Source organism: Humulus lupulus, chromosome 3 (assembly GCF_963169125.1).
Source record: "Humulus lupulus chromosome 3, drHumLupu1.1, whole genome shotgun sequence".
NCBI classification, from domain to species: Eukaryota; Viridiplantae; Streptophyta; class Magnoliopsida; order Rosales; family Cannabaceae; genus Humulus; species Humulus lupulus.
In genome coordinates, this window is record NC_084795.1 from 63,309,343 (window position 1) to 63,321,930 (window position 12,588).

A 12,588-nucleotide genomic window follows, 5' to 3' on the forward strand; every position below is an offset into this window, starting at 1 on the left:
GCCCAGCAAGAAAACCATATAGCAAAACATGATCAATAATAACAATCAAACAATTCATAAAACAGTTAACCAATTATTCAGCATGTCATAACAGTCACCTAATCAGAAAGGACAATCAATGATTCACAAGTCATTCATCTAAGTATTTAACAAGCTATAAGCATCAGATTAGCAATGGTAAACATATCAATACTCATCAGTTTGTCATATTTATCATACAATACTCAGGGTCGACACCCTTAGGCCGCACCCTCTATTTAATCCACTGACTCCGGGTCGCATAGGCCGAGCTTAGTGATTATCTAACTGACCCCATCTCTCAGTGGCCGAGCCGCGTCCTATGCGCAAATATTAGCCCCGACACTCTTAAGCCGTTTATTTCATGCTCTCATGGCATATAATAATCATACAACATTTTTATTAAATCATAGGGAATCTCAGTCCCAACACAGCCACACAAAGGGTGCAGTTTTCTTACCTTTAATTATGAGCGGAGAAAGTAAAATGGTTCCGAGCACGATCCTTAGCCCCGAGCCTTGGCGATAAACCTAGTCACAATGTCCAATGGGTATCCATCAACTTCCAATCGAAATAAAATACCTAGGAGGCAGAAACTAGCCTCCGGGACCTCAATTGCTACTAAACCGGGTAGTAGAAGTTGTCTTGAGCGCCTAGGTTTGAACCCCCGAGCCTTACCAATTCTAGAAATAATTCTAAGGCTAAAATCCCCAGGCGGGTCGCGACTTGGCTTAGTGAGTCGCGACTCGCCCCAAGTCAGAGAGCAAAATACCTAAGCCAAAGGGGGAGGCGGGCCGCGACTTGGCCTGGTGGGTTGCGGCGCGTCCCCAAGTCAAAGATCACACCCAGGCCAAAATGGCCACACGTGTCGCGGCGCCCCCAGGCTGGGTCGCGGTGCGCCCCCTTCGAACCCAGAAAGTCTAGGTTTTCTCTTCTTTTTCCCAGCCAAGAACACCAAGACTTTACCCAAAATTTTCCTTATCATCTCCCTTCAATTCAACACCAAATCAGCTACGAATTCAAGACCATAACACCCATTTTAAATCCCCAAAACCTTAGCAACAAAACCAAAGTCATTATCCTCAATTCATCAGCTATTATCACCCAAGAAACTCTATCCAAATCTAACCAGCAATTCAAAGGTAGGAAATCAGAATTTTACCTTAATTATGACTAACTTCTCACAAGTTTCCACCTCCAATTCTGAGCTTAAACCCCCTTGTTCCAGAGCTTCAATTTATCTAAATTCCCATCAAAATTCCAAAATAAACACATGTTCCAAGCCTCAAAATACTCAGCCCTACTCAAAGAAATTTAAAATTAAAACCTTACCTCAACTATGGCTGAAACCACACTAATTCCAGCTTCAATTCCTAGCTTTTTTTTTCCCAACTGAATTCCCTTCCAAAGACTCTAGCCTTAAGTTTGAATTCCTTCTGCCCTTTTCCTTAACTTCAATGGTCCATAAGGAAGAGTGACAGAGAACGAGTATGTGAGAGATGAGAAAGGGTGAGCCAAGAGATTTCCTTTAGCTTCTAGTCCTCTCTATTTTCCTAAGTTTGAATATATCCCTTCAAAGAAAAGACCATTTTGCCCTCCCACAAAACACTTAATCATTTACTCAATCTAAGGGTATAATAGACATTTGCTTCCAATCCCCACTAATTCCTCAAGTGTTCCTAACATTTATCAATTAATCCCCTCATCCAATTAATTACCAATTATTTATCCAATGTCTAATAATACCCGATATATTTTCTAAATTCCCAAAAATATCCATGGCTCCCCCGAGCCGGGAATAAATCACTGCCGTGACTATTTCGCCAATCCGCTCACAAGGATCGTCTCAAGCCATATGCTGCAAACATATATCCACATAATAATGCGGTCTCAACAATTTATCACATATAATCACATAGTCATGCATGCCACAAAATCATGCATTTAATCATTTAATCACACATAAAACCAATTATGCCCTCCAAGTACGCTAATCAAGGCCCTCAAGCCTGGTTAGCAATTCCGGGTCGCTACATAGATATTCAATAATTATATTAAAATAAATTCAAATGTTATAAAAAAATATTATTATAATAATACATAATCTTATTTTTAAATAAAATTTCGGTAGAATAAATATTTAGTAATTATAAAAATATAAACTCAAATATAATAAAATATTATTATTATTATAATAATATTTAATACAAAACTAAATATTTAATAATTATATCAATATAAAATCAAATGTTATAAAATATTATTATTATAATAATAAATAATACAATACTAGATATTTAATAATTATATTCATATAAATACAAATACAAATATTATACAATATAATTATTATAATAATATATAATACATAATCCTAATTATTATAAAATTTTTGTAGAATAAATATTTAGTATATTACTATAAATTCAAATATTATAAAATATTATTATTATAATAATATATAATATATAATATATAATCTATATTTTATTACAAATTTTATTATTTATATTTAAAATGAAAACATGTTATTTTTTTTATTACTTATTCTAACTTATATAAATCTATATTCATATTAAATAACAAATATTATAAATATATTATATATAAGTGTTTAACGCCCAAACGTGACTTCCACTTTGTGGTAGTCGTAGTATAGATGGGCGGTCGATTCACAAGTAAGTAAAGAAACAAAGAACAAATAAAACAGTTAGAATGTAAGTAATGTGAAAGCAGTAAAAGAAATTATATTTTTGTGGTTTTGAAGAATTGAAATGAAATGAAAATAAATGATAAAAGGGGTTTGTTGAGGCATCAAGGTTCCACAATATATTTTGATCACCTATTTACTTTGATAATTTGCAATGTATTTTAGTAATAAAATCTCTTAGTTGAAGTACATGCATATGTTATTGTTATGAGAAACCTAGAATTGACATAATACCATTGACAATATGCAGTAAAAGACTACCACAAAATAACAACCTAATCTCATGCTAATACTATTGTTATGAGAAATCTAGAAGCGACACTATACCAGCTTGGTGATAATACAGTAAAGGACTACCCACAAAATAATAAAATTAATATAAATTATTTTAGTAAAATTACATAGAAAAAACTTGACTGAATCTATATAAAATTAATAATAAATATCAATTGCATAAATAATGATAGAAATAATAAAACTCAAATATTTGAACATTAAAAGACTTTTATAAATTCAAAATAAAAAGATTACAAAATATAAATGTTCACTCATATACTCACCAAAAGAAAACTCTAGCCTAAGTTAAAAGGCATTCTCACATTTTCCATTGAAAATGTGAGAAGACTAGGCTTAGAGATAAAATAGAGAAGAGGAAATAGAGAGAAAAGATGGTAGGGAGAGAAGTGCGTAGAAAAATGTGTATTTTTCAAATGAAAACTACATCTTATTTTTAGGTGTAGAATACAAATAAACTACGGTGGAAATGACATGTGGCAAGCTACCATTAGTTGAGAGAGAAGCACATTGATTACTATTTTTTGTTGAAAAGAAGACACTTCTATTGGTTGAAAATGAAGCACATGAATTGTCAATATTTGTTGAAATGAGTTGTAATTGACATCTCTTATTGGTGGAGAAGAAATTGCATGAATTGGTGACATGACATCTTCATGAATTGGATTAGACTTTTTCAATTTGGGCTTGACTTCTTCGAAATGTCAACTTTCTTCATTTTCTTCTACTTTTATTTCATTTTCTTTTTGCTTTATTTTATTCAACCAAAATTGTATCATTTTCCTACAAAATTAAAACAAATTAAATATTTTCATTTATAAAATATATCACATTAATCCATGAAAATATTAATTAAAACTTAATTTATTTTGACAATTAAAATCAATAAATGTGCATTTTTGACCCTTAATCAATAGGTGTCGTGACTCGTGTGTGTCCAAATAGTATGATTGTATAACTACATAAGAAATTAAAATAACACATTTATCTTCTATTAAGAATAAACAAGCTTATTCTCCAATCATTGAGATGTGTTTTGAATAATATCACGAATGTTTTGTAGATTGAATATGTTAGTTTGAGATCTAGATGTTATCATATATATATATAAACTAGAGTAAATGTTTTGGTTTAATTTTTCTTTTAATATGTTTATGTCATTCTTTTATATATAATATTATTTATTTATTTAAAATTTATATGGAAATCAAGAAAATATAAAAATAATTAATAAAATTTCTAAATAAAACTAAGCAAATGTGTATTGCACGATGCTTGCACCTAGTCTTAAAAAAAGATGAGATTAATAGTATATCATAACACACACAAAATAATAAAAATTTATATTATAATACTAATATTTTTATAAATTTAAATTTTATGTATTTTTAATTTTATACTAAATGTTTCTCTTTATTTTTTATAAAGTTTTCTTATGAGTGATTGGTGTAAATAGACATCTTTTTAATGTCATTTTGCATAATGATTTTCTTTTGATAATTTATTGCAAAATAGTTGTAGAGCACCGATTTTTTTTATTAAATAGTTGTTAATTGTAATTTCATGATTGTTCAAATGTTGTTTTCTTTTATTTTTAATTTAAAATTGTACAATTAATGAAATTATTAATTTTTTTTTTTTTTTTGCATAAGTGTTGTGTGTTTGTGTATGTGAGTGCAAGACAAGTAAGATAAGCATGCAAGAGAGTAGACTTGAACCTAGGCTAAATTGTGGAAATGAGGATGTTTCCATGTTTAGGAAATTCTATCATAAAGGGAGAAGGCTCTTGTAACGCCCTTGATAGTCAAGACTGCTACATTGTGTATTTTAAAGTGCTAGGCTCGCGAATCAAGTCATTTGGCCATAAACGTGATTAACGGTTCAAGGTAAAAATTTCGGTCAAAAGGAATAATTATTTTGTTAAAACGTTAAGTTGTACATGGGATTCCATAATAAACGTTTAGAAAGTTGTTTACAGTTCCAAAAGAGTAATTACAACTCAAAAGTTACAACTAGCAGACCTAAACGGCAAAATAGGGTTTAACCCTAATTCCTTTGAGAAACCTTGGCCATGGTGGTCAAGCAGTCGCATATGTACACATTGACACCGAAGCTCTCCAACTCATGGCTGGTCCAGCTTCCCTTTTCCCTTACCTGCACCTAATAGCTGTTGGGAATAGTGTCCTTAAAGCAATTGTAGCTGACAAATGTTTTAAATGAAATAAATAATTGAATTGAATTATTATGTATATATAGAATATGTCTGATATTATGTTGATAATATTAAGTAAATATCAGAAAATTCTAAAGTTTATCTATGTGGTCTTAATCTCATATTGGTATGAGAGGATCGATATTAACATAATAAACTTGAAATAGCTCGCAGTAAAATAAAGTTATGGAATCTTTAGATTAATTACTGCTAGTACGGTTCGCTACTATTATGAATACAAGTGACCTAGATCCAGGTAACTAGTGTAGTAGGACACTTTAGTGAAGGTACTTATGTATAATGATATATAGAACTGGACCAGATGTGATTTATTAATACTTGTTTAAACACCATTTCATCGTATTAATCAAACACATCAAACGATGATCATATACACTAATATCTTAATCATGAGGTTACTATGAACTCCTATATATGTCATCTAATCATTTGATTCATGCGTTAAGGTTTGTTAGAATGATCAAGCTAAGAACAATTGTTTTGGGGACTCAATGATATATGTGGCTGGGGATATAGTTTAACAGATATGGAATCTATACATTCTTATAAATTGAATAATGGTTCCCTATTGGGTTGACTTTTGGAACTGAAAAGGTTATGAGCGCTCATGTCGCAAACTTCTTGTGACACAACCTTCATTAGTAAAGTCAATGGTACTCAAGGAGCAAGATATAGTTAAAAGGGTAAAATGATAATTTTATTCCCTTTTGATTATGAACCATTAATAGAGGATTAACGTTGTATGTAATGATTATATCAATAGACACTTTATTCTTTAATAAAGTACTCTGTAAATATATGTTTATAATTATCAAGAGTTCTATCTCATATTTATAGTGGAGTAATCATGAGATTAATAAATATGATTATTAAATCAAAGAGCTTTGATTAATAAACTAATATTTATTGGAGCTTGATATTATAGGTCCATAGGTCTCAGGGTGGCTCTATCAACACCATATTAATGTAAGAGTTGATACAAGAGTAAATTTGTTATTTGGAAATTTGAGAAGAATTTTATTCTTCTGGTCAAGTATACAATTATATGATAATTGAGATTGAATAATTAATTTGGAATTAATTATTAAATTTTTGAAAATATATTTATTAATTTAAATATATAATTTACAAAATCATATATATAAAAAAATTAATTTTTTAAATAATTATTTTATTTGAGTGGGAGAAAATAAAATTGATAAGTAAAAAATAATTTTTGATTTATTTAATTTTAAAAGATGATGATAATGATGATCATCAATTTGAATTTTGAATTTAAAATTTAAATTTTGAAAGATTGTTGTAATCTTTTACTTAAAAAGACAATGCCATATTTTTGTGGAATCATTGATTTTAGTTGAATAAATAAATAAAAGAAAAATGCAATATCCCTGAAAAAGGTAAATTGCAGTTCACGCATGATACAGTTCAGGGACTGTGTCATGCGTGTAGCAGTACACTGATATTGTATCAGTGTTATTTTTATTTTATTTATTTAATTAATTAATAATTTGAAAATAGATATTTTCAAATTTGGCAAGTTAGATATTTACCTAAATCAAAATTTATCTTCATTATGATATTATTATTGTCTTTCTATTATTATTAGGAATAATAAGATAATACATAATCTCTATATATATGTTAGGAAAAATTATTTTGCCTCAATGGAAATTGATAATAATATTACAACTCTAGACAATATATTACAAATAAATATAGATTGATTGAATAATGATATAACTCTATAACTGAAAATACAAAGAAACTAAAGAACAAGAAGAAGAGAAGAAGAATATAATAGTGAAAAATACAACTCAAAGCAAAATATTACAAGTAAAGTAAAAGTGTTTGAAATAAAGAAAAGAAGATTACAACTCAAAACAAGAAATACAAATAAACAAAAGAGAAGAATATGAAGATAAAGAGAAATAGAATAGAAAGAAAGAACAAACAAACTAAATAGAAACAACACTCACTCACACTACCAAAGTGAAGAGTGTTGGGGATCACCAACTTGAACAAAGTTTGAAATCTTTGTCCAAAAGCTTATTTCTCCCTAACTCAAGCACTAAGGGATCTCTCACAAATTATAGGAAATGCTTTCTGGAATTATCAAGCCTCAAGATGTTTCCAGCCAAGTGCTCTAATGGATAGAAATATTGTGTCTTACAAGTGAGCATTAGGCTCCTATTTATAGAGTTTTGAGACACCCTTTGAATTTCAAATTCCACCAACCCCCATGGTTGTTACCAATGATTAATTGGATGTTTTATGGAATTAAAATAGAGATTTGGGAGTTACTTGGCTGTTGGAAACATTCAAATTTGGATAAAAATCGAAGTTGGAAAATGCTACCAGCTACTTGGGCCACGACCTGACAAACAGGCACCGCGACCCTCAGTGTAAATATGCTACTTGGGCCGCGACGTCTGTTTCAGGCGTCGCTACCTTTAGTCATTTTCCAGCAACCAATTTTCCAATTTTCCAAAACGTTCCAAATTTATTCCCACTTGATTTCATAACTTCCATACACAATATGAGAGTTAAAATCACATCTATATTAGCCATTTCTCATATAGCTTTAAGAAATTCATCTCAATATTGTGTAACAACAAATCTACACAATAATGGGTGATATTTGGAAGTTACAAATTTGTAACACCAAATATTTTACATATTTGGATATATCTCATATATCTAAATATTGTAACTCTCTAGTATATGTTACAAAATGTGACACTCTTTGTCACATTTATTTAATCTAAAATATTATATTATAATATAATATAATATTACATTATAATATAAAATAATATAACATTCCCCTACTAGATTAAATAGTTATCTATTGTAACACTTATTTAATCAATCATTATATTTTTAAAATATAACAAATCCCCCACTTGATTAAATAAGAACTCTCTCTTATAGGAGTCATTGCATTAGTGCATAAAGCAAAGTGTTTTTCAACTTGAACTTTACTATAGTGTAATTATCACAAAATTTGTCGAAAATTTTGTTGCACTAGGAATTGAACCATTTTTTCATTTTGACAAATCGGTGATAACACACACACCTTTGCGATGTTCACTTGAGACCTCTATGTCTCGCTCTGCACCGTTAATGGCCATGTGCATTTTCCATTCATGGACGTTCTTGAGAATACTCCCATTCTCATGAGAGGCGGCACCGCCCCTAGGTCCATATAGGTAGAATTCTTACAGTATTTTGTTACCACAAATAATTGTCTTCACAAGGCTGAATTCTATTAAAAAACCTTTCGGTTTTAACCCTCAACTTGGTAACTCACAAGTACTCAACATCTCAGATGGGACTTGTTTTGAGTACAACTAAAATTCACTTGACTGACTTGTTGTTACCTATTGAACCTAACACTAGTTGAATAACTAGTGTTACGATAGGTTACCATCAATCATGAATCTCTTTAGGGAGTTTAAGTCCCATCCCTCGGGATGATGTAGCCACTAGATCCCTCATTAGTGGCTTAGTGAAAGGATCCGCCAGATTTTCACTTGTTCTCACATAGGATATTGAGAGGACTCCTCTTTGAATCAATTCTCTTACATATCCATGTCTTAGACTAATGTGTCTAGACTTCTTATTATACACTCTGTTGTATGCTCTAGCCAATGTAGCTTGGCTATCACAATGTATCGATATAGTGGATACATTCTCTTTGATTAGGGGTGTCTCTATCAACAGATCCCTTAACCATTCGGCCTCTTTGCCGGTAGCAGCTAGAGCTATAAACTCTGCTTCCATAGTGGAATGAGATATACAGGTTTGTTTCTTGGAACCTCAACAAAATTGCACCCCCACCAAGTGTAAATACCCAACCAGTTGTGGACAAGTTGTCCCCAAGATTGGATATCCAGCTTGCATCTGTATATCCTTCTAAGATTGAAGGAAATTTGGAGTAATGAAGGCTTAGACCTTTGGTTTTCTTGAGATAACCTAGGACTCTTCCAATCGCCTTCCAGTGATCCACACTTGGATTACTTGTAAACCTACTAAGTTTGCTCACCGCAAATGCTATATCAGGTCTAGTACATTGGGCAGCATACATTAGACTCCCTATAGCACTAGCGTACTCCAATTGAGCCACCGCTCTTCCTTCATTCTTCTCTAGTTTTACACTATGATCGAATGAAGTATTGGCATCTTTAACCTTGAGATGGTTAAATTTGTTCAATACTTTCTCAACATAGTGGGCTTGTCCTAACGCAAAACCCCCACTATGTTTCTTTACTTTGATACCAAGTATGGTGTCAACTTCTCCAAGATCTTTCATCTTGAAGGTTGATGATAGAAACCTCTTCGTTTCTTCTATCCCTTTCATGTTATCACTTAGAATAAGCCTGTCATCCACATATAAGCAAACAATGATCACATATCCCTTACAAGTTTTGGAATACAAACACTTGTCTCCATTATTATGTTTAAACCCATTAGACATGATGGCTTGATCAAATTTCTCATGCCATTGCTTAGGAGCTTGTTTCAACCCATATAAGGATTTTACAAGTCTACACACTTTATGTTCATATTTTGGTAAGGAAAACTCTTCGGGTTGTTCCATATAGACCTCCTCATTGAGCTCACCATTAAGGAATGCCGTTTTGACATCCATTTGATGAACATACAAGTTGTGTATAGAAGCTAAAGCGAAAAAAATTCTTATAGAAGTTGTTCTTGCAACAGGTGCATAGGTATCGAAATAATTGATACCCTCTTTTTGCCTAAAACCTTTAGCTACTAATCTAGCTTTAAAGGTTTGGATAGTGCAATTAGTGTGGTATTTTCTCCTAAATACCCACTTACACCCAATTGGCTTAGACCCCGGTGGGAGGTCTACCAATTCCCAAGTGTTGTTGGAAAGAATTGAATCCATCTCATCATTGATGGCTTCTTTCCAAAATGCACTATCTCTCGATTGCATAACTTTTCTATAAGTCTTAGGGTCATCCTCAACGAGAAGTACAATATGAATTTTCCTAATGACTTCCTCTCTATTTCCTTCTACCATGTAGAATGAAATTCGTTGAGAATCAATCTCATCAACTTCTAGACTTTTCTCATTATTTTTTAGCCTTTGACTTCTTCTAAGTTCAAAGGGTTGCTTTACATTCTTTTGAGAATTTTCCTCTTGAGAATCAATTTTGGATGTAGAAGCTTGAGAATTGTTCTCATATACCAAATTCTCCTTTAAAGATGTTGAAGCTTGAGAATTGTTGTCACATAACATGCTCTCAAAGAATTCAACTTCTCTAGATTCAATCACAATATTAGACTCAGTCTAATAGCCTATAAGCTTTACTATTGTTGGCATAACCAACAAAAGCACACTTTATGGCTCTTAAACCTAACTTTGTTCTATTAGGCTCATTTTTCTTGCAATATGCAAGACACCCCCACACTTTGAAGTACCCTATGTTGGGTTTTCTTCCTTTCCATAACTCATATGGAGATATCTCATTTTTCTTCATCAGAATCCGATTTAGAATGTGACAAGCGGTTAATAACGCTTCACCCCATAAGTTGAAATTCAACTTAGAAAACACCAACATAGAATTTATCATCTCTAGATAAGTCTTATTTTTCCTTTCAGCAACACCATTGTGTTGTGGTGTATAAGGTGTGGTGCACTCATGAATTATACCATTTTCTTCACAAAATGTGTTGAATTCATTAGAGAAGTACTCTCATCCTCTATCACTTCTTAGCACCTTAATCTTTTTATTTAGTTGATTTTCAACTTCTAATTTATACAATTTAAAAGCATCAAAAGTTTCATCTTTATGATTTAAAAGAAACACATAGGTATATCTACTAAAATCATCTATAAAAGTAAGAAAATATCTTTTACCACCTCTAGTTAAAACACCATTTAATTCACAAAGATCACTATGGATTAAATCTAGTAAATTAGATGATCTTTCTACACTAGGAAATGGTTTCTTAATCATTTTGGCCTTAACACATGTTTCACATTTACCATAGTTTTTAATATTGCATGCAATCATTCCACATTTTGCTACTCTTTTCATGGTTGAAAAACATATATGCGATAGTCTAAGATGCCACAAATATAAAGAATCATACTCAATAATATAGGCGGAATTAACATTTTTATTGATAACATTGAAAGTTACATCATTGGTGCACAATTTAACCATACCTTCACAAGAGTACCCCTTTCCCAAAAATACATTTGATTTGGTAAGTATAAGTTTACCGGACTCAAAAACGGCTTTAATGCCGGGCTGGCCAAGCAAATCACCAATTACCAAGTTTCTACTCATTTCGGGAACATAAAGTAGATTCACTAATGTAACTTTCTTGCCGGAGGTGAAAAAGACTTCAATGGTACCTTTGCCAAGTACCTTGGATTTGCCCTCATTGCCCATTTGAATCTCATGGTTGCCCTTTGACTCTTCAAAGGTCTTGAACAATGATTTGTCATAGGTGACATGGACGGTGGCACATGTATCATTCCACCACCATTTCACTTGGCCTTGGACCGCATTCACCTCACTAAGGGTAGCAACTATGTTTTCCTCTTGAGTTGCGTTCACCTTAGGTCCTTGTTGATCTTTTCTATGCCTACACTCTCTAGCATAGTGACCCTTTTCCCCACACACAAAGCAAGGACCTTTCTCACCCTTAAACTTGTTTGGGTTGGTTTTTGGACCCAAAGGTTTCTCATTACCCTTTTCCCCTTTGTTTTTGGGATTTTTTGGTTGTGACATCGCATTTGCTTTGGAAGTCTCTTCATTAGACCCCTCCACAAGTTTATCTCTACATATCGATTCCTCTTCGATTCGAATATGTTTTTGGATTTCCTCCAAAGAATAATCCTCATTTTTATGAAGGATTGTTTTCCTATAGCTCTTCCAAGTTAGTAGTAATTTAGCCACTATAACACCAACTTGAAAGGCCTCGGGAAGCTCAATCTTTAGCACTTTCAACTTGTTAACAATAATTTTCAATTCATGTATTTGAGGAAGCATGGGTTTATTACCAAAAAAATTTGAAATCAAAATATTGCGATATCAAAAAATTTTTGGTACCTTTCTCTCCACCTTGAATTTTGTTTCAAGTGCATCCCATATCTCCTTTGCCGATTTGGTCTCGATGTAGAGGTCATAGAGCCTATCGGAAATGGCATTGAGGATATGACCCCTACAAAGGAGATTGTCCTCCTCCATCTTCCTTCTTTTCTCCACCACCTCGGGAGTGTCTTTGTTGGATGGTGTTGGGAGAGGTTCTAGAGTGGATTCTAGAATGTAGGCGATTTTGAGAGTGGTTA